Below are 27,563 nucleotides of genomic sequence, written 5' to 3' on the forward strand. Positions count from 1 at the left end.
GCCCACCTCGGAGAGTTCCACCACCTGCATTAACAATCCTTGAATAATTAGGATCCTAGTGTACAGGGAAACCGTGGAATGCATTCAAGGCTGCCCTCCAGGGTCAACCAGGAAACCAAAGACAGATGATCTGCGCAAAAAACATCTTAGGGAGGCTTCCTGAATGGAGCAGAAACTTCTAGAACCCGCCCGACCCATTTATCTCAGCATCATGGTTTCCTCTTTTCTCCAGCTGAAATCCTACCCTTCCTTTTGTCTTCCGGCCTGGGGCTTGGTGCTGCCCTGGGTTCGGCGGGTAGTGCTGGTGGTGGTAGAGATAGAGATGGGTGCCTTCTTAAATTATGCTGCCTTCCTGGCAGGGATCGCGGGTCCTCGGGTGTCCTCTCTGGTATATCTGCCTTCACTGTTCTCTGAGGTATGTCCCTAGTGGACTGGTTTGGTAACCTTATTAGAACCAGCCCTGCCGAGTCATTAATTCTGCAGGTGCGTTCCTGACCCTGGCAATTTCCCCCGAGGCCTCCAAAAATTTGGGTGAAAGCTGGAAAATCGGGGGAGACTAAAATGATGTCCAAAGCCCACTTGTATAGTGGTCACTCTTTTTTTTTTTTTTTTTTTAAGATTTGTTTTATTTGAGAGAGAGAGAGAGCATGAGTGGGGGGGAGGGGCAGAGGGAGAAGCCAACTCCCTGCCGAGCAGGGAGCCCGATGAGGGACTCCATTCCAGGACCCTGGGATCATGACCTGAGCCCAAGGCAGACGCTTCCCCGGCTGAGCCACCCAGGTGTCCCTATTGTGGTCACTCTTAGTGAGCCTTCCTCCAGTCAAATTTACCAGGGCTGGTAATTGGACATACAGCCTGTTGGACACACGTATGCAAACAAATGGCTTCTTTTTACAGGTAAAAACCACTTTGTGGATTTTGTGGATTCCAGCGAGAATACCAGTTTTGTGTTGATGGAATAGCATCTTAGTCTGTTTGGGCTGTTGTAATGAAATACCACACACTTGTTAGCTTAAAAGCAGCAGACGTTTGTTTCTCTGAGTCCTGGAGGCTGCAAGTCTGAGATCAGGGGGCTGGCACGGTCAGGTTCTGATGAAGGGTTGTAGAGTGCTCGCTGCAGGCTGCATCCTCACGTGGTGGAAGGGCAGGGAGCTCTGCGGGGTCTCTTTCATAAGAGCACTCATCCCATTCCTGGGGGCTCCACCCTCCTGACTTAAGCATCTCCCAGAGGCCCCACCTCCTAATTCTATCACATTGGGCCTTAGGATGTCAACATACAAATTTTGAGGGACGCAAACATTCAGACCAGAGCACAGGTAGAGATGAAAGGCCTCAAGAAGGGCATGGGCTTGGGTGAGTCAGACTCAGGCATCACTTGGCTTCCTTCTAGCCCCACAGAGGTCTAGAAATTGATTTCCTACATTGGATTGACTCTGGCCCCCTCTTTTTTCCATCCTTTTTTTTTTTTTATTAAGGATTTAAAAAAATTTATTTATTTGACAGATTGAGACACAGTGAGAGAGGGAACACAAGCAGCGGGAGTGGGAAAGGGAGAAGCAGGCTTCCCGCCGAGCAGGGAGCCCGATGCGGGGCTCGATCCCAGGACCCTGGGACCATGACCCGAGCTGAAGGCAGATGCTTAACGACTGAGCCACCCAGGCGCCCCTCTTCTTTCCATTCTGATCGACCTTTGGTTTACTTTTAGCAGATTGTATAAAAAAAGAAAAATCCAGTGACTCTCCTGCCCCAAGGTGGCCATTCGTCTTCCTGAGGGGGAATGTTTTGGGGTTTCCTGGGAGGTGGGCTGTGTGTGGGATGTGAATGAGCCTTTGCACTGGTGAGTTTTGTGGTCCTGACCTTCTACACAGCATTAGGTCATTCTTTAGTTGTGTCTTCATTCCTCTGGGAAGTGTGAGGAACCCCACATGGTGGCTGCCCCCAGTAGGAGAGGGGCAGGGAGGAAAAGGAGACAAAAGGAAAAAAAAAAAAAGGAACCAGGAAAACATTCCTATTTCTCATATTGCGCTTTCTTCTGCAGAGGCTCATTACTGAAGATCGCCTTTCCAGGCATGTTATTTGTATTTGTAAAAGTGTCCTATTTCCTTAGGGGACTCAGGAATTTCATTTTTCCTTAAAAGAGCGGGAGGAGAAGAGGATGTATTCATTTCCTGAGCTGCCCTAACAAAGCACCACGAACTGGGTGGCTTACAGCAATGATTTAGTCCCTCACTGGAAGTCCAGAGTCAAGGTGTCAGCAGGGTTGGCTCCTTCTGGAAGCTCTGTGGGGCGGTCAGTTCCTTGCCTCTTGTTAGCTTCTTGTGAGAGTTGGCAAACCTGGGAGTGCCTTGATGCATCTCTCCAATCTGGGCCTCTGTAGGCCTGTGTCTCTCCATCTTTCCGTGGCTTCTTCCTCTGTGTCTGTTCTCCTTCTATAAAAACACCAGTCATATAGGACTTGGAGCTCATCCTACTCCAGTATGACCTCATCTTAACTAATTATATCTGCACTGGCCCTTTTTCATATCAGGTCACAATCTAAGTTACTGGGGGGTTGGAACTTCAACAATCCAACCCATAACAGAGGCTTTATGTATTGAGCCTTAGATAAATTGATGGGAGAGAATAGTCTTGCTGGCCAAGGGTCTACTACATGGCAGGCGCTGTGCTTGGCACTTGCAGCTCCTCCCGCTTGAATTGATTTGTTAGGACAGTTGTGAAGGTAGGTGTTGTTATGTCCATTTCATGGATGAGGCCACTGAGTCTCAGCAGTTAAGTGGCTGGCCCCGTAACGTACAGCCTATCAGTGGAGGGCTGGGCTGGAATCCTGGTTTCTGATGGCGAGGTGCTCTTGGCATTTCTGGCTTCCTTCCATCTCAGCTGCTACTCGTCTTTGTTAGAGTATGTCCCCTGCAGGGGTACGTGCCTTCTCCAAGCATGGAGCCGTGTGCCAGGCAAATGGCATGAGTGCATCCTTACAGTATTTGTGATTAATGTTGTCTCCTTCTACTAGACCGGCAGCCATTGTCTTAAATTCCTGGGGGAGAAGGACCCGCTTTTACTGAACCTATATCTTGCTTTCTGACTATCCCCCATCCCTATTCAAATGCGTCCATCAATTAATTTCCTGATTGCAGTTCGTGTGGCAGTTTCAGGCACAGACCACACGGGTGTGCACACCCAACAATCCCCCAAAGCACTAGACTGGAGCCGAGATGGTGGCTCAGAGGGGCCTGGGCTTCCTGAAGGGAGAGAGAGAGGTACGGTGGGGTCCCTTGCCTGGTGTTCCAACAGCCAGAAAGCCAGATGAGCTCGCCATCTTTCTACTGTTGTCTTTGAACTTGTTCGGCCCCCGGGAAGTTTAAGAGGAGTCTAGATTGGCAAGAAGATCCATTTCCCCATTCTGACTTGCCGGCACTGGAATCCGTGCATGATCATCTTGGAAGCTTACATATCGCATAGATCCAAGAGTATCTTTACTTGAGTGACACAACCCCTGGATGGCTTGCTGGCCGTTGTTTCTAAGGGAGGGTGGCTGCCGATGGAGGCAGATGGATGCTGTTTATCTCCGGGGCTGTCCTGTTTCCATCAGCTCCCAGAGCCGTTCACCAGGGCTTAGTTAGCAGGTTGGTGGCAGTGAGAGGCAGGACAGACATGCCATGTGTCAGATGATTAAATCTTAGAACGGGGAATATGAGCTTGGGGAACAGGGCTATGGGGAATCATCTGTTGTAAGTCACGTAGTTTATTTGAGGGGAAATTTCTATCCAATTTAGGCTGAAACTTGGTAGAACGTGCTTTTCCAAGCCCCCAGCTCTACTTGTCTGGAACGAGCCCTTTCCAAACAGGCAGCTGTCCAAGCACAGCGGCCCATGGGGTCACATCTGGGCAGCACCCTGCCAAGTGGCTTTCATCCCGTTCACTATGTTTCTCTGGTCTATGTTACCCCAAACCACATGCTTGTGCTATTATTTTCCTCTAACGTTTTTAAAGGTCATTTTATTTTATTTACATATTTGACTGGGTAATATATTCACATGGTTCAAAATTCAGAGTATGTATATAAGAGTTTATAATGAAAAGCTTCCCTTCCACCCAACTCCTAGCTACCCCTTTCTTCCCCAAAGAGAAGCTATATGTTTCCAGTTTCTTGTGAGTCATTTATGCTATATTACACCCAAGTGTCTGCATATGTGTGGGTGTGTATCTATAAGTCTATCCACATACACACATATATATCTTTCTCCCCCTTTTCCTCTTACACACATGGTAACATTCCATACATTCCATTCCACATGGATTTTTTTTTTCACTTAACAGCGATTTTTAAAGATTTTATTTTTATTATTTATTTGACAGAGAGACACAGCGAGAGAGGGAACACAAGCAGGGGGAGTGGGAGAGGGAGAAGCAGGCTCCCTGCAGAGCGGGGAGCCCGACGCGGGACTCGATCCCAGGACCCCGGGATCATGACCTGAGCCGAAGGCAGTCGCTTAACCAACTGAGCCACCCAGGCGCCCTTAACAGCGATTTTTAAAGATCTTATCAGCATTTAATTGCTTCCTCATTCTTGTAACTATTTGTTTTGCTATTATTTCAGACTTACAGAAACGTTGCAATAATAGTATAAGAAATGTCCATATGTCCTTTACCCGAATTCACCGATTGTCTGCATTTTGCACCATTTACTTTATAATTCTTACTCCATGTATGTGAATACGTAGCACGCCCATTTCTGCACACATTTATCCTCGCACGCATTTATATATATATATACACACACATTGTTTTTCTGATCCATCTGAGAGTGCGTGGGGAGCATCACGTCCCTTTGCTGTGTGAATTCTTTTTTTTAAAGATTTTATTTATTTATTTGACAGAGAGAGAGAGAGAACGAGCATAAGCTGAGAGACAGAGGGAGAGGGAGAAACAGACTCTCTGCTGAGCAGGGAGCCCAATGCAGGGCTCGATCCCAGGTCCTCACACAGACTCAGCCTTTCATCCCATTGTACTTAATTTATTTGCACTTTGTTCCGAGTCTTATTTTATGTTGGTTATGTGGGTGTATGTTTTCGTTAATTTTTAGGACCAACCTACCGTGGCTTTTCATTTGTAAGAGTATAGAAGAATCAAGAGGTTTTTTCTTACCGAGCCGATGAGGTGTTTTTTCCTTGGATCTTTGCTGAGCTCCTGTATTTTCCTGAGCTTCTTCCTCCGGGAGAAAGAGCATTCTTCATTCTTCGTTGGGAATGGGTAGAGGGAGGGCTCTTAATCCGGGGGGCTTTTCCTCTCTGCCTCCTGATGGGATCAGGCAGGAAGTGCACCTCTCAGACACTTTGCATCGTTATTGAGCGCCTAACGTGCATTAGGAACCTGTCCAAACTACAGGGAAAAAATCAGGCCCAGTCCCTTCCCATAAGAAGTCTAACTCAGTTTAACAAATACTTGTAGTGCTTCCTCGTCTGTGGCAGCCGTGCCGCCAGCCCTGCGTCTACACTCCATCCTTCTGCCCGAGTTCGTGCAGAGGCCCCCACACCCCCTTCTCCAGCCCTAGCTCCCCTCGTCCACTGCTGCTGGAATCGCTTCTCTAAAGCACAGCTCTGGTGGGTCACGGCCACTCGCCTAATTCTCATCCTTAAGACTCCGTTTCCGAGTCATAAAGTCTTCCTGAAATTCTCCACTTAATAAGATCTTTCTCTTTTAAAGTCCTCTGCTAGCTCATATCCCTTTAGTCTTTGTGTGCCTTGGGGTAAATATTTGTGTATTTACCCCTCCCCTCCCCCTTGTTTTCTCATTAGATTACCCTTTCCTAGAAGGGTAAATCCATTCTCCTTCCCACTCTCCCTTATTTCTTGTGTTCCAGAAAGAATCCAGTGCCACCTGGGCTGTGTCTGAAACATAGCTGAATTCTCCACAGGCCAGCACCGCACGTGGTATGCAGTTGACCCTCCGATATTTGCAGGATTGAGCTTAATGAGAGTAAGACGGTCATTAAATGGTTTTGGTAAATTTATAGTTTCAAGTCCCAGAGGTGTTTGGGAATGTTCATATATGCATTAACAGCTTAAACAACTTCATTAAAAGACATACATAAACTAACTGTCAACCTCATTAAAAAGGCAACTTCATTAAAACTCACCTTAAGGATCTTTATGTGCCCAGATTCACTTTTTGTCTTTTCATTGGGTACCTGTGCACTTCTGTTTGGAACCAGTATATATATATGTGTGTGTGTGTGTGTGTGTGTGTGTGTGTATGTATATATTATGTATATATGTATATGTATACGTATGTATATTGTGATACCTGGATTTTTTTCTCACTTAACTTTTCATATATACATATTAAAGTAGTTATTTTTAATGCTTAGGTAGTTTTAGGAGACTAGTTCTTGAAGAATAAATTTGCAGGCAAATAGCAGAGAGATTTTCTTTCTAGTCAGATGGTGTTATCACTTCTTAAATGTCTGTTTTCTGAGGGTAGAGAGCCTTACATGAAATTCATATCTTTAGCACGATGATTTATGTACTGCCTATTATCTACCACTTATGCTGCTCCCCAGCCTCCGTTCCCGAACAAATTGCTTTGAAAATTTTCCTTCCCCAAGTCTTATAGATTCATGAGTCAGTTTATTTAAAGTCTAAATTTGGGGAAGACTTTTAGCAGCTGGTAGCCTATGAATTGCTAAAGCAGAAGAGATAAATGTGTAAGGTCTTTGGAATTCTGGCTTGCGTTGCTCTTCTTGGGTGGCCACGGAGCACCCATTTCTACCTCATGAATATGTTGTACAGGATCTCAGCTGCGTAACCTCTTTTGGAGTGGGCTACAGTCAGGGTGCGGAGGATCCAGAGTTGGAAACAGACTGGTGATGGAGGACAGGAAGTCATTATGAAGGTTCTAGTCACCTGTCCTCTCACTGACTTGCTGGGAATCTGGTCCTGACGGTCTGACACATTCTCTTTTGGTATTAAGGTGTTAGTAAGATCCCAGACTCTTAGTAGTGAGTCTTCGTATAGGATTCTATCAGTTAAGATATTTTCGATGCCCCAACTAACAGTATCATAAACATTTAGTATCTCACATGATGATTCCAAGGTTAATTCAACAATTCAGAATTGAGTTCTTTCCATTTTTCTGTTCCACCGTCCTCAGGGTATTTGCTTGATCCTTGGGCTTATTTCCACACAGTGGCGCGGGTGGTAGCTGGACTTGCAGCAGTGCAAGTAGGTGGAACAAAACCTGGCCCCCAGACAAAGCCCTTTCCTCCGCCTTGCTTTTTTTCATCTGCAATGAAAATGCTACCCATGGCACATCCTCTTCTTCTATTGGCTAGAGCTGGGTCACATGGCTGGCCCTATCCCAATCACAGGCAAGGAGCAGTGGGATGCTCCTGATTGCTTCGCCTCAGGCCTAATTCAGGCTGGGAGAGGCTGTTCTGCAGTCCATTGTGGCTGGGAACTTGAACTTGAACGGCCAGTGTTCTGTTGGCGAGGAAGGAGGCCCCCAGCAGTGGCTCTTGGCAAGGCAGCTAGGGATTTATTATTATTATTATTATTATTATTATTTATTTGTTGTTTATTTAAAAAAGATTTTATTTATTTATTTATTTTATTTTATTATTTATTTGTTGTTTATTTAAAAAAGATTTTATTTATTTATTTGAGATAGAGATCGAGCATGAGTGGGGCGGAGGGGCAGAGGGAGAAGCAGACTCCCCGCTGAGTAGGGAGCCCCATTGGGGGGGCACGATCCCAGACCCCAAGATCATGACGTGAGTGGAAGGCAGATGCTTAACCCACTGAGCCACCCAGATGCTCTGGGATTTATGGTTTTTAAAAATAAGTCTAGGCTTGCTGATGGTCTAGCAAACATTATTTTACTCCTTGCCTTACCCAGTGGTGACATTTGGACATTTTGAATTTCTGCATTCTGGGGTGTGATATCCTAAACTTTAGAGATTCTTCCTGAAACTTTAAGATAACTGCCATAATTTTTTTATGACCACGGAACACTTAAGCATTTTACATAAGGCGGAGTTGGGCCTCACAGTGACCCCAGTCATGGCGAGGGGGAGAATAAACACCTTTTTTAAAGTTAAGAATAACAACAAAACGGTACAATAGGTAATGGGCCTCTCTGCATAGTGTAGGTATTTATGGTGGAGACTAACTTTAAAATAGTACAAATAAAAATTCTATGGAAAAAAAAAAAAAGGAAAAGCAGATGTTTCAGTGTATCCTAGAGTTCTTTTCTTTTTTTCCCCAAAACAAACTTTCGCATTAGGCTTGGGATAAAACATTCTTCTTTTTCCTGTCACTCCTACCGGTTAACAAAACTGTTGAAAGGAAATTTTAATGAGCTGGAAACCTTATTTTTCTGGAAGTCGTCTTTGAGCATTTCGAGCATGGCAACAGTCAGGCGTGGCGGGGGGTCTTGACCTCGCAACTGCACGGCCCTCCCTGTCCCAGTGCTCTCTGCTGGGAGATAGATGAGGAGCTGACAAGCTGTCTCAGATTCGGGGCAGCATCATTCCTCAGGAGCAGATCCCTTGCAGGTATGCTGCATGCACGGCCTCCTGGGGATGGCTTCCCTACGCTGGCTGTCATCAAGGCAGTGATGGGCCCGACTGACCAAGGGTGTCCCCTCAATTCTGCCAACGGGGGATTCTGCATCTCTTTTCTAGCACAATTTTTTTTTAAGGTTTTATTTATTTGAGAGAGAGAGAGAGAGAGGGAGAGAGAGAGAACGAGCGGGGTGAGGGGCAGAGGGAGAAGCAGACCCCCCACTGAGCAGGGAGCCCCACGCGGGGCTCGATCCCAGGACCCCAAGATCATGATCTGAGCCTAAGGCAGACGCTTAACTGACAGAGCCACCCAGGAGCCCCTCTAGCACAGTTACAGATGCTGGTGCTGACGACAGTCTTGAAATGTATGCTTGGCAGGTATTTTTGTTTTGCTTACTATTTATTTTCTGCCCATAAAAGGGATTTTCGTTGGAGAGAATGGAGAAATACAGAAAGGCATGGAGAAGAAAACAGAAGATGCCCAAATCTCATCACTTACGGATTGTGGCTATTCACCTTTCCGTCCATCTTTTTTTTTTTTAAAGATTTTTTTTTTTTTTTTTAATTTGAGAGAGAATGAGATAGAGAGAGAGCATGAGAGGGGGGAGGGTCAGAGGGAGAAGCAGACTCCCCGCCAAGCAGGGAGCCCGATGCGGGACTCGATCCCGGGACTCCAGGATCATGACCTGAGCCAAAGGCAGTCGCTCAACCAACTGAGCCACCCAGGCGTCCCTCCGTCCATCTTTTTACAGTCCTTCTTGTGCATATCTCTGTCCTCCCTCCCTTTCTCTTTTCCTTTCCCTTTTTCTTTCTTCTCTCGGCACATAGTGAGGACCACACATGATACAGGTATAACATTGCATTTTTTCTCCCAGTTACTACACGGTGTGGGATCAGACCGATCGATTCAGACCCCGGCTCCTCTTCTAAGCAGTATGTGATCTTTCTGTGCCTCAGTTTTCCTAATCTGTGAAAGGGGGTAACGGTTGTTTGAGAACTGGTTGTAAAAATCTCAGTGGGTTGCTCAGTCCAGTGTCCGGCGTTGATGTCTCTTAGCAGGTGTTCCCTTATATCTCGGTGATCGAACTCTATCCCACTGACACCCGCCCCCCGACACCTTGCCCAGCTGTAAAGTAGGGCTGAAAACCCTAGTTTTCGGGTAAAGGAAAGCAGGATGTTCCAGGTAGCTTAGGACAGGGCTTCTCAGCCTTGGCACCACTGACCTTTTGGGCCTTTGCTTTGTCTGTCGCACGAGGGGCTGTCCCATGCATTGTAGGGCTCCACCCACTAGATGCTGGTAGTGCCCTTCCCCCAACTCCATACATTGCCTTTGCTTGAGAACCACTGGGCTGGACTACTTAGGATTTATCACCTGGGGCTGCCCATGGCCACCCGGAACAAAACTGATAGGCAGCCAGGATGAGCCCCCTTGAAGGTCAAGCACAGGCTCTGACAGTCCGCATTCCCAGACTCAGAATATCAGGCGTTTTGTCTCAAGGTGCAAGCTGCAGGATCTAGCTGTCATAGGTAGGATGAATCCAAGGGAAGATCCACCCATCTCAGCCAGGGCCACTGCCTGTCCTTGCTTGACTCCAGGGGGAGACACCTGTGGTCCCAGTGAATTACCAGGGGAGTGGGCCACACTGCAGGAAATCCTGAACAGGGACATAACTCCCCTTCTGTCCCAAGCTGTGGGCAAGGCAGCTTCCCACAAAGTGCTTCGGTCTCCAGACTCCCCCAAATCAACGACCACGGGGTTCTCATGGTCCTTGGATGCCCCACGAGGAAGGGCGGCTCAGCCCGTCCCCTTCTCAGAGGCCAGCGTGGCAGGAGGAGCCCTCCCTCTGTCTGGCCGGCCTGCTGAGCTCAGGGACCAGGAGCCGTCAGATGGAACCCAGCTCGGGACACAGGATATTTGTCAAATGTAAACCACGTGCTTCATAAATCTCGCTTCTGCGGGCCGCCCGAGCTGCTGGAGCTGCCCTGGCCCCTCTTGTCTTGACCCCGAAGGGTGGCCCGGCCCAGCTGGATGGCCATTTCTCCCGCCCGTGCTTCCCCTCAGAGGACTGAGTGGCGGGACCGTGACGGCACAGCGGACGGACCTCCAGGTGGCAGCGCGCAGCGAGGCCACCGGCTAGCTGTCGGAGGGCAGGGGTTTTCATTCTTTCCCAGGAGGATCCAAGGTGGAAGATGGCTGGTGGTCCAGTCTGGCTGGCCCCCCGTCCCCTCGAAGGCACACCAGCTCCTCACCAGTGAGGCGGCACGATGCCTCTGTGCGCACGCTTAAGGCTTTGGGTTTTACGGTGGACCAGAAGTGTTTCTGAATCGGGAATCAAGTCGTAGAGGGATGGGGGGGGGGTGCCACTGATTTCTACTCATTGACGGACAGCTTCTTCCTGAACCCACAGAGGCCTAGATGATGTGGACTGACGCCATCCTGGGGATCATCCAGTTAGAGCCTCTCGAACCTCTGTATGGTTAGGCGGCTGGGCCGAGCTCAGAGGACAGGCTCTGGAGAGGGCTGTGACCTGCACTCACCAGCTGTGCGACCTTGCATGGGGCACGTATCCTCTCTGTGGCTCAGCGTCCTCATATGCAAAATGCCTCTCAGGAGTGTTCTGAGGATTGAGTGCGCCGAGACCAATATCTGTGGTTAGCACTCAGTACCTGTTGTCTAAATTGTCGGCTCTGTGCTACATCCTTGGGACACAGAACCCACAAGGTCCGTCCCTTCAGGAGTGTGTGTCTGCAGAGTGAAGGCAGTCTTTGGGGGTGTGGGAGCGGTATGGAGGTCCCTGACGCAGTCCCGCCTAGTGGAGTCCCCCAGGGGGAATATGGCCCCTCGAGGTTTGAGGTTCCAGGTGTCCATCTTGACTCGTAATTCTAGAGTTAGCCTTCGGGTTCTCCTTGCCTCCCATCTCCACATGCTCAGGCGACAGTGGTATTCAGCATTTTTTAAACATTAAACTTCTTTGCCCCTGGATTACCATCGGGATTTTATAGGCTCCCAGAAAGTCTCCGTGGATCATAAGCTTTTCATCCAACAGCACAGCCTCTTGATATCTGATTCATTGCATGGCCTCTACCGTAAGAGATGAGGCTGGCCCGCACCCAAGAACCACCAAGGGCTGCTCTCCTGGGACCAGCTGGAATGGGGTGGGCTGCAGAGTGAGGAGTGGGAAGGCAGCTTGGAGCCCAGACTTGCTCTTGGCTCTCTGTTCCTCTGTGGGGTTATTATCCCAAGGGTGGCTTTTGTGGCCCACACAGCCTACCTCACCACTTGCAGGCTTTTCTCTGTCTTGTAGAAGCAGTTTTACCTGTAGACCTTGTTCCTCGGCCACGAATCGCAAAAGAAGGGAGTATCTCTGTCTAGCTCATCACCTGGCTGGCCATAACTGGCAGGGGTGGGGGGGCTTGGAACATGAAGATTGCATGACTGGGGTCAGGATCCTTGATGGTATATAGACTCCCCTTCCTGGGAATCTGAAATTTCAGGACACATAGTGCTGTGGCCTTCAGGGGTTGACTTAAGAGCTGGGCCTTGAGCAGGTCTACCCAGGTAGAAAGTGGCTGATGAAGGATTTGAGACCCACAGTATTCCGCTCCTGCAGACTTCCACAAATCCTTTCTGTTCCTCTCCCTGATTTTCACACTGGTGGAGAAGAGCCGATGATCGGGGAGGCAGCTGGTGTTGGAGGCCACCCACGGTTGTCAGCCCCAGTGAACTTGATGAGCAGGTATTGAAGTCTCGATGTGTCGAGCTCATACCTGTTGGGTATGTGCCCTCCAATGGAGTAGGGAACAAAGCAGATGCAACCTTCTGGTGGAGGCCATGGGGTGGGGCGAGATGAAGATCAGCAGGCGGTTGGGGGACAGCGTGCGTGGTGGGTTTTCTGACTCCTTGTTCAGCAGTGACCAGCCATCTGGGATGCCTTGGTTCACTCCCTTTTTCCAAGGCTTTCCAAGGGTCTGCAAGTCTTGTGCTGGACTCTGCTTTCCCACCTGCTGGGACCAGGAACATGGTCCGTGGGCCTGTGCATGGATTTGTCAGACTCTTGCGATACCAGCCCGATCTGCGGTGGTCTCCCCTCGTTCCCGGCTTTGCTGTTCTCTCGAGGGCTCGCCTTGGGTAGGGCGATGCTGCTGCCTTGGGTAGGGCGATGCATCCCGTGCCCTTTGGGATCCCAGCGTGGATGGAAGAGACTGTCACAGGGCAACTGCTTCTCCTCTGAGACATCCACAAAGCAAGGAGTGAGTCTCACCATGTTGAAACTGTGACATGTGTTTGAAAATAAAAAAGTTTTAATTAGAAGGAGCATTTCTCAGCCTCAACCTGGTGCTGGCTGTCTTAACATCGAGACGAAAATAAACGGGCTCCAGCTTCTTGGCACAAGACCCACTCTGCCATTTACACACTGACTTTTGGGTTGGGGCATGTGTGTAGTTGCACGTGTAGTCTTTTCGAGAGCTCAGACTTCGTAAAACAAATGAGAGGGGTGGTGTTGGCCCCCGGGGTGGGGGGGTCTGCAGCACGGTTTGCTTTGGGACCTGTCGGTGTTGGCCTAGCTGTGTTCACTTATGTTTGTAAAATGCCTCCTTCTTTATAACTGGAGGAACCAGGAAAGGCAGCGTGGCTTAGGGTAACACTAAGGCCATGGCTTTTGGAGATAGCCCCGGGTTCATATTCCTGTTCATTGACCAACTGTGTGGCCTTGGCTGGGTCATTTAGTCTCTGAGCTTCTGTACCCTTATAGTAAAATTGGTATAACACCTTCTTTACCAGTCTAACTAGCAATGATGATTATAGATTATATCCGCACGGTGCCTGGCACAGTAGGGTGGGTGAATGGTACCCATTATTATTATAAGTTAATGGTGAGTGCAGTTCTTACCTTGCTCTGGGTCACGGCCACGGTCTCCCATGGGGCTTTCAGCATTAGGGTGGCCTTGACTGTGGATGCTTCTGGTGCAGTTAAGGACTGGCAAGCCTAAAATTGACCTCCAGATGCACATGGGCCGGCAGGTGGGTGTGTACCTGAATGTCGGCCAATGCCTTCTGTCCCGCCCACGTCTCCCACCCTGTACTCTCACCACCTGCCTCCCGGGCAGAAGCCATCACACACACAGACAAAACAAAGTGGCTCAGCCTGGGGAATAAAAAATAAGCCCTTAATAAACCCTTTCTTGGTTTCCTTATGCCAGTCCCAGGTGACAAAAAGCCTGGATCTTGAGGTGTGTGTGCAAAGCAGAATTTCCAGTCAAGATGCGTGATTAGCAACAGGTCCCCCCTTGGGATTTTGGTTGGATTTTATTATTGAGCCGAGGAGAATATGATGGTCATCCAAACTCACTTTCTTCTTAGCTGCAGAAATTCTGCCCCCCTCTGCCTTCCCCCCACCCAGGAATCCCTTTTAAAACATCTCTGACCTATAGGCCTCTCTCTGTACCCCCGAATACCGCTGGATAACCAGATTCTCTCGCAAAGCAGCCCCTTTCCAAGCTTCAGGGGCATCTCTAATTTTAACTGGCCCTGAGGAGAAATCCCTCTTCAGTGACCTCTCCGATGGCCGGATAGCCGTATCAAGTATCTGAAGGTCATTGCTGTGTCTTCCCTGTACCTCTCTTTCAGGTTAAATTTCGCCATTTCCTCAAGCTCTCAGTCCTTGGGTTTTGTTTTTAGACCACACAGAATTCTTGCTGCTTTCTTTTTGGGGCTGTTCTCCAGATTGTCAAAGACCCCCTTGAAGTGGCTTTCATTTCCTGTAACTAATCCCATTATTCCAGCTGTGCGTTGACCATTAACCTTCCATTCTCTACATGCATTTTTTTTTTAAGATTTTATTTTATTTATTTTATTTTTTATTTTTTAAAGATTTTATTTATTTATTTGACAGAGAAAGACACAGCGAGAGAGGGAACACAAGCAGGGGGAGTGGGAGAGGGAGAAGCAGACTCCCTGCCGAGCAGGGAGCCCGATGCGGGACTCGATCCAGGGACTCCAGGATCATGACCTGAGCCGAAGGCAGTCGCTTAACCAACTGAGCCACCCAGGCGCCCTAAGATTTTATTTTTAAGTAATCCCTCCACCCAACGTGGGACTTGAACTTGCAACCCTGAGATCAAGATTTGCATGTTCCACTGACTGAGCCAGCCAGGCGCCCCTCTCTAGGTGAATTCTTAGCTTTTTAAAAATTTTATTTTATTTTATTTGTCAGAGAGAGTGCACAAGCTCGGGGAGGGGCAGGCAGAGGGAGAAGCAGGCTTCCCCCTGAGCAAGGAGCCGGGTGCGGGACTTGATCCCAGGACCCCGGGATCATGATCTGAGCCGAAGGCAGACGCTTAACTGACTGAGCCACCCAGGCGTCCCACATTCTTAGCTTTCATAGCATGCATTTTTCTCTTGCATCCATGTGACCCTATTGTTTCCTTTAGCTTCCAGTCACCCAGACAGTGCGAATCCCATCTCAACCTGTCTTCTCAGCCAGTGCTGTTGGTTGCATTTCAACTTACAGGTAGGAGTTTGCACAGATCTAGAAGAAATTTCCAGTGTGTCTAGATCTTGTCATTGCTTCTGTCAAGCAAGTTAGTGGGTCAACAGCCATGGTGTCCTTTTGTTCTATAGTTTGGACATAGGATGGTTTCTTTCTTTCTTTTTTTTTTTTTTTTAAAGATTTTATTTATTTATTTGAGAGAGAGAGAACTAGAGACAGAGAGCAGGAGAGGGAGGAGGGTCAGAGGGAGGAGAAGCAGACTCCCTGCCAAGCAGGGAGCCCGATGCGGGACTCGATCCAGGGACTCCAGGATCATGACCTGAGCCGAAGGCAGACGCTTAACCATCTGAGCCACCCAGGCGCCCCTGGACATAGGATGGTTTCTTAAGAAGCCATTCATTTCAGAGTACCCCCACCTCATTAACCCCGAAGTTCAATGATGCGGGCTGCCACAGCACATCTAGACCACTGGCAGGTAGAAGAAAGAAGCGAGGAAGAGGAAATATGGATCTCTTGTGGGAAGTGGAGAGTTCCCACCATTTTTTCGTTTTGTTTTGTTTTAAATAATGGTAGCTCCTTGGAGTCTACAGGCCGGCAGATACTGTCTCCTCGTAGTTCTGGGTTGGCGCTTCTGTAGGACTGTGCTTGAACCAGTCTCACCAGTGAGCCTGTCATAGTCGGAGTTTCCCCAGCACGGAGAAGCTGTGCCTCCTGGTAGTTGAGCAGGTGGCTGAGTCCTCTTTGGCTGGCAGTTGCCCAGGCCGACTCACTTTTAGTAGTTTTCATTGGTAACTCACTGGATTTTCCCTTCTTTCCCACTGAAGATCTTTACCATACAAATGCCCCCTTTCCCCCCCTCTTCTTCTTCTTGTATTTTTGACCTGCTCTAAGTCAGAACAGAGATTTTTATTGAAAGAGTGTAGGATTCGCTGTGAGAGGACACGGCTTGGGCTCCTGGCTGCCTTGTGCAGGAGTCCTGGGAAAATAGCCACGAGGCAAAACCCTCATGAGCCTCGGCTGCCTCCCTCCCTGGTGCCTGGAGTGAGGTGGCGGTGGCGTGATATCACGGCGACAGAGTGATTTGGAGGGCGCTGTTGGGTTTTGAGGGGTGTTAAGTAATCATCCCTTCTCTTCCCAGAATGTAGAGCCAAGTGACAAATAGAACAGAGAATCCAGACAGATGGGAGATCAGAACATCAGCATTACTACAGATAAAGCTGGTTGGAGAGCAGGCTTAGAGGTGAGGACCAAATGGGCTCGCTCACCGCTCTTCCCAACTTGAAGGGCTGGCCAGCGCTGGGAACAGGGCAGAGAAGGAAAGGTGAGTCCTGAAGATGATCGGCTCCAGAAGAAAGAATTCAGAAGGCTGGAGGGATGTATTCTGTGTTTTCTTTCAATCCACCAACCAGGAAAGTCCTCTTCTTCCTTGGGAGGAATGACTGAGGGGATGTTGAAAGAGTGCTTGTCTTAGTTTCCCGGGGCCACCATAACAAAGGACCACACACGGGGGTGGGGGTGGGCGGGTGGGACTTACACACTGGAAATTTGTTGTCTCTCAGTTCTAGAGGCTAGAAGTCCAAGATCAGGGTTTCTTCTGAAAGCTGTGAGGGAGAATCTGTTCCATGCCCTTTTTCTAGCTTTTGGCAGTTTGCTCGAAGTCTTTGGTACTTGTTGGTGTTCCCTGGCTTGTGGAATTGTCATCCTGATCTCTGCCTTTTTCTTCATGTGGGTGTTCTCCCAGTGTGCCCGTCTTATTCCTAAACTTCCCCTTTTATATAAGGACACTGTTCACCTTGGCCTTTTCTTAACTGATAACATCTACAATGACCCTATTTCCAATAAGATCATGTTATGAGGTATTGGGGGTTAGGACTTTGACATACAAATTTGCGGGGAACACAACTCAACCCAGAATAGAGGTCTAGCTTTTTTCCTTCCAGGAGAGGGGAGAGAGATTCTGTCCCTTGTGAGGTATTAGTACCCAGTTGGCGCTCAGTAGTTCAGTAGTTTTCTTCTGTTATGGACTGAATTGTGTCTCCCTCCTCCTTCCCACCTGTCCCTGGCCCCCCACCCCCAATCATATGTTGAAGCCCTAACTCCCCATGTAACTGTATTTGGAGATAGGACCTTTAGGGAGGTAATTATGGTAAAATGAGGTCAAAATGTGGGGGCCTAATTCAATTGGAACAGTGTCCTTAGAAGAAGAGGAAGAGGGGCACCTGGGTGGCTCAGTCGGTGAAGCGTCTGCCTTTGGCTCAGGTCATGATCCCGGGGTCCTGGGATCGAGCCCCGCATCAGGCTCCCTGCTCAGCCGGGAAGACTGCTTCTCCCTCTGCTGCTCCCCCAGCTTGTGCTCTCTCTCTCTCTCTCAAATAAATCAATAAATCTTAAAAAAAAAAAGAAAGAAAAGAAAAGATGAGGAAGAGACACCGGAGCTCCTCTTTCCTCAAGCCTGTGCACAGAGGCAGGGCTGTGGGAGGACATGCGAGGAGCCAGCTGACTACAAGCCGAGGGGGGCAGGTCTCCCCAGAAGCCAAGCCCTGCTGACACCTTGCTCCTGGGCCTCCGGCCTCCAGAGCTGTGAGAGAACGCACTTCCGTTGTGTGGCCCCCCCAGCATGTGGCACTTTGGATGGTGGCCCCAGGCTGAGTGAGACGCTTCCCTGGCTTCCACAGGCGACAGCTGTGCACAGCTCCATCTGCAGGAAGGCCGGCATTGATGGGGTCACCGCTGGGGAGCCCGCCTGGGCTCTGGCCCAGGGCAGGGCCGTGGCTTCTTGGCTGGGCTATTTCCAGGCCCTGTCTTCATTTAATGGATCAGAGAGCTTGGGATGAAAAAGTTTAAGCCGTTTTCTCAAAGCCACTGTAGTAGATTAGGCAGCGAACCCGAGGGTGAATCCTGGTGCTCTCTGAGCTTGCCTGGGTAAATCCAGGACAAATATATTTAATTCCTTATTTAAAAATGCAATTCACAGTGACACGTGGATGTCATTGAGTGACAAAGGAATGAAACAAAGTGGGTCAGTGACACACTGCACTGTTTTGTGATGAATGTAGGTTAACTGATTTAATGGAAAGCCACAATCTAAGGGAAAGTGGACTTGAAAAGCTTAAGCCCTCGAAAAATCTCCAGCTACCCACTTAATGTCTAGGAGAGCGTAGTGCAGTTCTTTGAGCCTGAATCTTTTATCAGTAAATTCTTTTGTTCTGCCTTAAGTTAAAACCATTGCTTTAATTTAAAATATATTAATTGGATATGGTGATTATGTGCCTGGCTTTGTGCAAGGCATTAAACACCCGGAGCTAAAATGTACAGTTGCTGTCCTGAATTGGCTGACAATCCAGTGGGGCTGCCTAAAGGGACCACACTATCTTGTAGGTGTGACCTGAGAGGGCAGAGGGAGGTGGTTACGCATGCTGCGGGAGGGAGCACATTGCGGGAGGGTGGGGTCCCATACAGAGAGAGGGCAGATGCCAGGGATGGCTTTCCTAAAAGAGGTGAGACTTGAGCTGAGTTTTGGGCAAGAAGTCCTGGTTCTTCAGGCAAAGCTGAATAATGGTGTTGCCAGCAGAGAAAATAATAAGTGTATCAACATGGAGAAGTGGGAGGCCAGCCCGCTTGGAGGACGGTGTACATACAGATACTGCCTCTTCCTCTCTTTTCTATCCTTCTTTTCCTCCTTCTCTTTCTTCAGTGGTGTTTTGGTAAGCCGACTCTGCGGAATGAATAAAAAGGCCCGATTTGTAGTGTTTGCCCCTTTCCGTGGTGTAAATATTCCCTCCATGACTGATTCCAAGCTACTGACATGGTGTTGAATGGCCCCCCAAATTTCTAAAACTATTAACAATTGGTCACAGCCTGTACAGTCCCATTCAGTAGACCACTGCCTCCCATCCACCCATCATCTGTCCATTCATCCATCCATCATCCATCTATCCATCACACATCCATATATCATCTGTCCATTCATCCATCCATCCATCCATTATCTATCCATCTACCCAGTATCCATCCATCCATCCTTCATCCATCCATCCTTCCCATACCTCATCCATCCATTCATCATCCATCCATCCATCCACCCATTCATCCATCCATCCATCCATCCATCCTTCATCATCCACCCATCCATCTGTCCATCTATCCATCCATCATCTATCCATCCATCTATGAACATAGTTTAACAGAATCTTAAAAATAAATCATGGTATAGATTTTAGAGTTCCTTTAGTCAAGTCTTCTCATTTTATAGACAAGAAAACTGATATGTAGAGAGAGGGAGTGACTTTTTAAAGTCTATTTGTAGAACTTAGATTTAGGATGGTGGTCTTCAGAATTTAGGTCTGCAGCTGCTTCTCTTGAGTAAAGAATGCCTAACCTCTAATATAGCTTGGTAATTTCCAAGTTGGAGCAATGTGGATTCCATGTTGTACACACCACAGTTCTGTCAGTCCCTGCTTTCCTATGATAGTCCTAACGCCCATTGAAGTCTTTTTGTACCTTGTCTCTATAGTTGCTGGTTCCCAGCAGGCCCACAGTTTCCTTCACAGGGGGTTCAAAATGTCCCTGTCGAAATGACATTCTTCTCCCAGTTTGTAGCAGTGAGCTTCAGAATTTAATTTAGCACTTGGTTTCTTGATATTTATTCAGTCTTTGATGTTTCTGGATTTCATTGGGCTCCCTCTCTCTCTTTTTTTCTTTTTGGTGATATAGACATCTCTGCCTTGGGACTCCCAACTCAAGCCACGTATTTGTGGTTTTAGCCAGTTGCTTCTTGGGACCTCCATTTGTGCCAGGCTGAATTTCTGTGGACATATCTGGAGTTGAAAATGTCTTTCCTCCTTCTTGGGCTTCTAGCGGCGTGTCCTGGAGCTCTCGGGAGATGAATACTGGACCCTGCTTTTGATGTTCTTTAAATTGTTGTTAACTCTGAGAGAAGAAGGGTCACTCTTCTTCTCTGAGAAGCTTTATTTTGAAATCATGGACAGACCGGCTGGTGAATTGAATGCTCTAGAGGACTCTGTTTAAAACGAGCTTCTATGTTGTAATGTTGAGCGAGAAAAACAAGTTGCTGAAATACGCACAGGACACCACTTTTGTCAAAGAGTAATAAGCAAACAGATTGGTGGGTACCTCTGGAGGGTGGTGGAAGGTGGAAATGAGTTGGAGAGAGAACTTGTACCTTTTAACTTTCTAAATGTTTCTGTATTTAATTTATTCTTATGTTTAATTATAAGCATGTAACATAAAGCCAATCCACACTAAACAGCCTACTTATATTTTAATAAGGCTCATCTGGGCAAGGGAGATAAACTTTCTGTTGCCTTCTTACCACAATTTGCCATTTGCCCAATATAAAGTTTACAAGTGTCTAGTTTATAAATTGTAACCTAATAATTTTAGATACAATTAATCTTGGTTGCTAGAAAGTGGTAATTGCACTGGTAATCAAACCTGTTCAGTAAGGGCAGAATTTAAACCTAAGCTTCCCTGTGAATTCTCCCTTTACCTAATAATTTTTACCAATTCTTCCCTAATGAGGTTAGTCATCTACTCGTATGCACTGCCCAAGCTGGTCATTATTCAGGGCTTCCAACAGAGATTCTAAAAACCTCCTGGAGACATTCTGTGAGCTGACATAGGGTCATTATTTTTTTTCCCAGCGCTCCTTGACTGTGGGGCTCTCAGCTGCCTTGGAAGGGGAGAGTCATTAGATTTCACGGGCTTCCCTGGAATAGCATCGTGTTCGTGATACCAGCGATCCTGCCTTCCCTCCTCTTTCCCCTTAAATGAACTTCTTTTCCCATACTTGGCAGTTCTGTCCTCGTCTTTAGAATGTCCTTTGGCATTCCTGTTCTCAAATTGGGAAAAATAAATTTAGTCCCACTCCCCGCTGACTTGGAGCATTTGAAAAGGCAGGAAGGTGTGGATATTACAAGAAATAGATCCATCTGTAATAGTCTAAAATGGAAAAATAAATGTGACTTCTTACTTGGGGGTTTACAAAACGATGCACGTTGCCTCTGCCGGCTGTCTCTTATCAGAAGAATTTTCAGAACTGTGTGGACTGGGTGAATGCTGTGTGATTGATACGAAGCACAATTGTGATTATGCCCCAGTGGAGGAAAATAATCCCTCTGTTTCACGCTCTGTGCGGACCTCTTTTAAGTTATTAGGTTGAACCGTCTGAATTGCCAAACTGAGCTACTACGAGGGCAATTTCGTCCAGCTCAACCTAAGAGAGCTTCTTGCTGAGTTGTTAGACAAGGGAAATAGTGTCTACATTAGGAAAGGCACGGGATGGCCGTGCTTTAAGGAAACAGGGCATCCTTTTTTTATTTGAACCTGTCTCTCATGGTTAGTGTTCACTTAGTTGACACTTGGTCGTTGCCTCACTAGCTTTCAGAAAGTATCTAGAGCAAAATTGGTTGCCTAGCAACATGCTTCAGCCCGGGAGGGTTGGAGAATGGGTCAGTGATTAACAATTATGTACAATCAAGTTTAAAAATGCGTAGCAGCCTGCAACATTCATGCTCTGACCACCAGGAAGTCTCAGCATTCCGCCGCCCGGGTATGTGGCTAAGGTATGTGAATTTATTGCAACTGTGGTCTGGACCCCATGGTTGCAATCCAGAAACACTTCGCTCTGGACTGAAAGAGGCCGATGGCGCCCCTCTGTACATTGATCTATTTTGCAGAAGCATCTGACACCCATCATTTGGTTGGCTGCCTATCTGGACACTCATCCCCTTGGAAAGTGAAAAGAGAAAACGAAGAATTTGGATACTTAGGACTGTTGTCATCTCAACAAACTTGGCCCCTATTAGTGAATCTGTAATTTGCCCAAGAACAAGTACACACAAAATGACTGACAACAGCTCACTCAGCCCGAATCACTCTTTCCAGAATTACGAAGGCTGTGCAAATGTTCTTCCTGAAATGGCCCCAGCCCTTAATTGTTTCTCTTCCTTCTGTTCCAGCAAAAGAGTAGACAAATTTTGCCTAATCCAGTCCTTACTTAATCTTTCTGTCAGCACAAATATCGATGGTGTAAATCCTGAAAGCGGCGGTAAAGTAGGAGGCATTTTTATAACTCTGGCAAAGCTAATAATGCACATTTCTTTGTTGAGAATCATTGAGTTTAATTGGCTAATCAATTTTTAGGCCCTTTCCATTTGTATTTTGTTTAATCAACAAAAATAAATCGCCCTGCCAACCTTGAAAGCTCCAAGTCGGAGAACAGTGGCAAATACTTCGTTGGTCCTGCCAAAAGTGCTTTCCAACAGAAATGCCTTAATTGAAGATGATTTATATTCAGAAGTGCGGATTTTTATCATTTGTCTGAAGAAGGAAAAAGCTGTGTAAGCAAAGCAGTGTGCAGCCGGTTTAGGCATTGTTTTTGACATTCATCTACTCTCTTTATCCCTCAGACATTTCTATAAAAACGACCTTCGCTAGTCCTTCTCGCTCATGATTCAGGTCCCAGCTCCTGAAGTAGTGGTCAGGTGCTTTCCAGAACTTTTGCTTACTGGTGGTTTTTGCCCAGAGCACTTCCAGAACCGAGAGGCCTTTGCTCTTTCCTCCTGGGTTTTACTGCCCCCGACTCCTGTCTCTGGGCCTTTGGTGGGAAATGGCTGACTTCTTGGTGCTGGAAGACAGGCCCTGTTCACCTCCCACCCGGGGAAGCGGGCCCTTGCCTTACTTTGTGGGCAGGAAGACTTCGGGAGCCATGGCTGGTCGTGGGGTATTGGGGCGGCCGACAGACTTCCCCGAGAGTGGTAAGAATTCGGGGTTTCCCCAGCAGGGCTCCTGGGGTGCAGGTACTGTATGTAGCATGATGGGGGCCACGGTTTGTGACCGATTGTTGCGTGTCTGGGCAGCGTTTCAAGAGCTTCACATGTACTCATTCATTTGATCCCCACTCGCCTATTAGCTACTGCTGCCCTCATCTTACAGATGAGGCCCGGAGTCATTGGGGGACGGGCTCAAGGTCACCTGGCTAATCGCTGGGGACACGGGGATTTGAATCCAGGTAATCTGACCCAGCGCCCATGCTCATGGAGGTCCACCTTCCACTGGATATACCCTCGTCTGTTCAGCGTCCTGCATGCCTTAGCGCAGGGAGGAAGCAGCTAAGATGAAAGACGAAGGGAGAATAGGGTGGCTTAATGGAGCTGGCTTTGGACTTTGTTTTGGACAGTAGATGCCATTGATTTGCTCACTGCCTTGGTTCTTGGCTCATTCCTTCATCTTCTGCTGCGCTGGGTGGCCCTTCCTGCTACCTTTTCTCCATTCTGAGCTGCCTCTTAAAAGGTGCTTCTGCTAAAGGTCCACCTTCCATGCGGCCCTCTTCGACTGATGGGAGGCCATCTGTCCTCTAGAGGCCACCAAGAAACCAGCATCATGACCGGCCAGTTATTCTGTGGGCAAAAAACTTAAATAAACCCAGGAACCAATATGATGCAATATAACAATTTCTCAACAATCCCTGTAAAGTCACTAGTTCTGGGAAGCCAGGGAAAGGGTAAAAACCCAGCAGCCGTGCTGTGTGCCAGGGCTCTGGCTCTTCACTTCGCAGCCCCAAGCCCGCAGCATCTTTGGGTACCAGGGATCAAGCGATCCCTGTATCAAGGAGGAATGTGGAAGCATCTTCATAGTCGGTTGGAGCGGGAAGGCCTGCAGCAGGTCAGATCGCTTAATGTCCTGATGAGGATCATACCCGCCGAGAACAGTTTCTGACGCCAAGCCCTGTCCAAAGTGTTTTGCATAAATTAATCACGAATTTTTCCTCAGTCCCATTAGGTAGATGCCGTAGTCTTCATTTTACAGAGGAGCAAATCTGCAGTGTTAAATGTGCACGTGTATTGTAATTTTAGGAGCATTAACATACAAAACACAGCTTCGAATCATGGACATATGGTGCTTGGCTCGTGGGCTGGTGGAGCCCTTGTTTGGCTGCTCTCCGGAGTACAGATGCCTCCTTATTCGGTGGGCCCCGGAAACTAGCTTAAATGTGCAGGGCAGCACCATAGCTAGCATTTATTGAGTTCTTACTGTATGCCAGGCGCTATTTTAAGAACTTGGCGTGACTTTTTTTTTTAATCCTCACAGAAAGAGAGCTACTACGATTATGATCGCACCTGATTTGTACACGAGGAAACTAAGTCAGAAGGGGAGTTTAGCTTGCCCAACTCAGTCCATGACAAGGCCAGGGGTCAGCTGAGGCTGTTGGGCTCCCGAGCGGGGCCCTTGATCCCAACAGCCTCTGCCTCTGAGCTAAGGCCCCTGGTATAGCTGGGGAAACGATGGTGGCACAGGGAAGGGGGCACAGTCCTAGGGCTCCGTGTGGGGCAGAGGCTGTGTGGTCCCGTTCAGGTGCCCTTGCCCACCTGGCTTGTCACTCTTTTGGGACATCCTCTGTGCTGTGGAATTGGAGGTTGATTTTCTCAGTCTTTCGTAGGCGTCTGTTCATTTGTAGCCATGACCAGCCCAGTAGTGCAGAAAATGAAGAAGAGCTCTGATACGAATTACAAAACCTCCCTGGGAAGGCATTCGGAGTGTTGGATGCACATTTTCTTCATTGACCCCCACCACAGCCCTGTGAGGTTCATACTGAGTGGCGGTCTCCATGTTGCACAGGGAAACGGTGGCCCCGGGGAGGGCCTCAGCCACCGTTCTGGAATCCTGGCTCGCACAGCAGGGGAGGGGCCCCCTAGGAGGGTAAGGTCTGACTCCACACGCGGTGGGGAGGCTCTCCCCTGCCCCTGGGATGGGACGTCAGCCCTGCTCTTCCCCTCCTTCTTTGCCGCCCCCACACCTTCCTGCTCTCCCGTGCCTCAGTGTTCCCAGCTTTTCAGAACAAAAAGATGAGATTTTCCTCAGCCCGGTACTGTTTTTGCTTTTGCGTGTGCATCCGAACACCTGCTGGGCTGATGAGCTTTTGAAATGTCGCTTGGCTGTTGGGAGGGAGCACCCATCCCAGCTGCCTCCGAGGAGCGGGTGGGGGCGGCTGGGGGAGGCGGCTGGCGGGGGGTGGCTTCTCCTCCAGCCCAGCCCTTGTTGGGGGGAGGAGGTTGTGTTTCTGCACCTGCAGCCCACACAGGTACCCCACACAGGCACCCATCGTCCACCTGGTCATTTTCTTCTCCTCGCCAGGAGGAGGCTGTTTCTGTGCTCTGTTTCTCTCACAGCATTGGCTCTGCATGTTGGGGTCAACTTTTGAGAATACAACTTAATTTTTGACCTTTATCTTCCTGGAGTTTGCTTTTCAGAAAAATGCATGTGTCCCTTTCTGGACATAAATTCTGGATTTTCATTGGCACCCTCACACCTAGAGCCTTCTGAGCCATATCCTACTCTCCCCGTTCATACCATGAAGCCTAGCTTAACAATTGGGTTTTCCCTTTTTCTCCCCCGCCACACAACTGCAGGCAAGTATGGAAAATTAAATTTTGGATTTTCTGCCCCCCTTCTCTTTCCTTTGTCGTCAGTCAGAGGCCTGGCAGGAAAAGATACGGCACGCTCAAAGAGGTGAGAGAGGAGAGTTGAATGCAGGTGTCTCCCGGGGTCAGGGAGCAGAGAGGGGGAGTGAGGTGCTGGGGCTACCCCAGGAAGCCCCTCTGTCTTCATCCGTTCAGTCTGCTATGACAGGATACCACAGACTGGGAAATGTATACATGACAGAAATTTATTTCTCACACTTCTGGAGCCTGGGAAGTCCCAGACTATGAAGGCACTGCAGATTTGGGGTCTGGTGATGGGCTGCTTGTGGGTTGATAGATATCTGTCTTTTCCTGTGTCCTCACGTGGAGGAAGGGGTGAGGGGACTCTCTGGGGTTCCCCCCTCCTTTTTTAAAAAAAGATTTTATTTATGTGAGAGTGAGAGAGAGAGAGCATGCACAAGCAGGGGGGAGGGGCAGAGGGAGAGGGAGAAGCAGGTTCCCCGCTGAGCAGAGAGCTAGACTTGGGGGGCTTGATGGTGACATGGAGCTCGATCCCAGGACCTGGGTTCATGACCTGAGCCGAAGGCAGACACTCAACCCACTGAGCCACCCAGGCATCCCTCTGGGGTCCCTTTTATAAGGGCACGAATCTCATTGCTGGGGGCCCCACCCTCATGACCTAATCACCCTGCAAGGCCCCACCTCCTAATACTAGCATATTGGGGGGTAGGTTTCAACCTATGAATTTGGGGGACGTATTCAGTCTATGGCACTCTTCAGCCCCTGGAACTAAGGATAGGGGGAGAGGGTTCCCGAAGCGAAGCTGTGACCCGTGGAGAGACCTCCAGTGACCTGGCAGGGAGGAAGCAGGGGGATACGTGCTCTTTCCTTCTAACCCTCCTCCTCCTCTCCTAGCTTCTACTCTTACCTGCCACAAGGCCAGAGGGCAAGGGAGCCTGGTTGATGCAGGCCATGGAGGTCAGGTTCCTAGGGCATACATTCCAGTGGAAAAAAGATGGGACACAACCAGACAATATTGCGTATGTGACTCTTCAGATTCTTAAGTACCTTTTATCCAGTCGATGGCACTTTTGAAACTGCAAAGGAGAAGCTTTGTCATCCTTAAATGCTCTCCTTGGGGGATCGGGCATCATGGGAAACGGCTTAGCTTGTGCTCTGGAGCTTTTGTAATCCTGTTCATGGTTGCAAGCTTCCTGTTTTTATTCAGATGCTTTTAAATCCAGGCTTTTAGGCTTTTCTTTTCTTTTCTTTTCTTTTCTTTTCTTTTCTTTTCTTTTCTTTTCTTTTCTTTTCTTTTCTTTTTTCCTATTTTATTTGTAGGCCTGTTATTACAAGGCTACTTTGAAAGGCTTCATTACGACTCATGATGATGAATCTGTCTTCCTTGGTATCTCAGGGAATTACATCTATATTACTCACATGGTGTTATGTTCAAAGGTACTTTTCTCTTACATGATAGCTGGATGTATAGAAATGGGCATTTCTAGATTTTTGCAAAACAGAGAAATTATATGTGGGGAAGCAGTTGGGAAATTAAGAAGAATTATGCAGTGTAATTATGGTGAGACAGCAGGTGTAACTCACACCGCACAGCTTGGCTCTGGGAAGTCTGGGATCTGCTCCCGGCTCCCACTCGGCACCTTGGGACCTCGGATACCATCTCTGGGTGCCGGCATCTCTATTATAAGGTGGGGTTAGCATCACTGACAATGAACCTCTCCTTAAGCAAACTTAGGTCAGGGTCCTTTGAGCCCTCTTTTTGATTAGACCCGGACCTTGCGTGGTCCCTGTCCTGTCTTTGGCGTGCCCAGCCCAGTTGTAGCAAGAATCCTGCTAAGTCAGTTTAGAGAGAATCTCCCACTCTCGTATGTGATCACGTTGGTATGCAATATCTGGTCACCTGGGGCTGCCTTCAGCAGGAATCCTATTTTCTGTGGGTTTAGTAAGAATCCCCCTACCCTTGATGTGTCCTCCCCTCGCTCTTCTTGTTTGTTATACATCCTGAGGTGTCTTTGCTGCATTCAGAGTTGAGCTCCATCTCTCCTCTGT

General features: G+C 48.3%; 1 protein-coding gene across 2 annotated transcripts in view; it reads left to right on the forward strand.

Moving 5' to 3' along the window:
• Positions 1-27,563, forward strand: part of TIAM1 (TIAM Rac1 associated GEF 1) — a 377,611-nt gene that overhangs the window by 49,231 nt on the left and 300,817 nt on the right. The window lies entirely within an intron of this gene.

Source organism: Mirounga angustirostris, unplaced genomic scaffold (genome assembly GCF_029215605.1).
Source record: "Mirounga angustirostris isolate CCGP_5_RB_7025 unplaced genomic scaffold, mMirAng1.0.hap1 SCAF_1, whole genome shotgun sequence".
NCBI classification, from domain to species: domain Eukaryota; kingdom Metazoa; phylum Chordata; class Mammalia; order Carnivora; family Phocidae; genus Mirounga; species Mirounga angustirostris.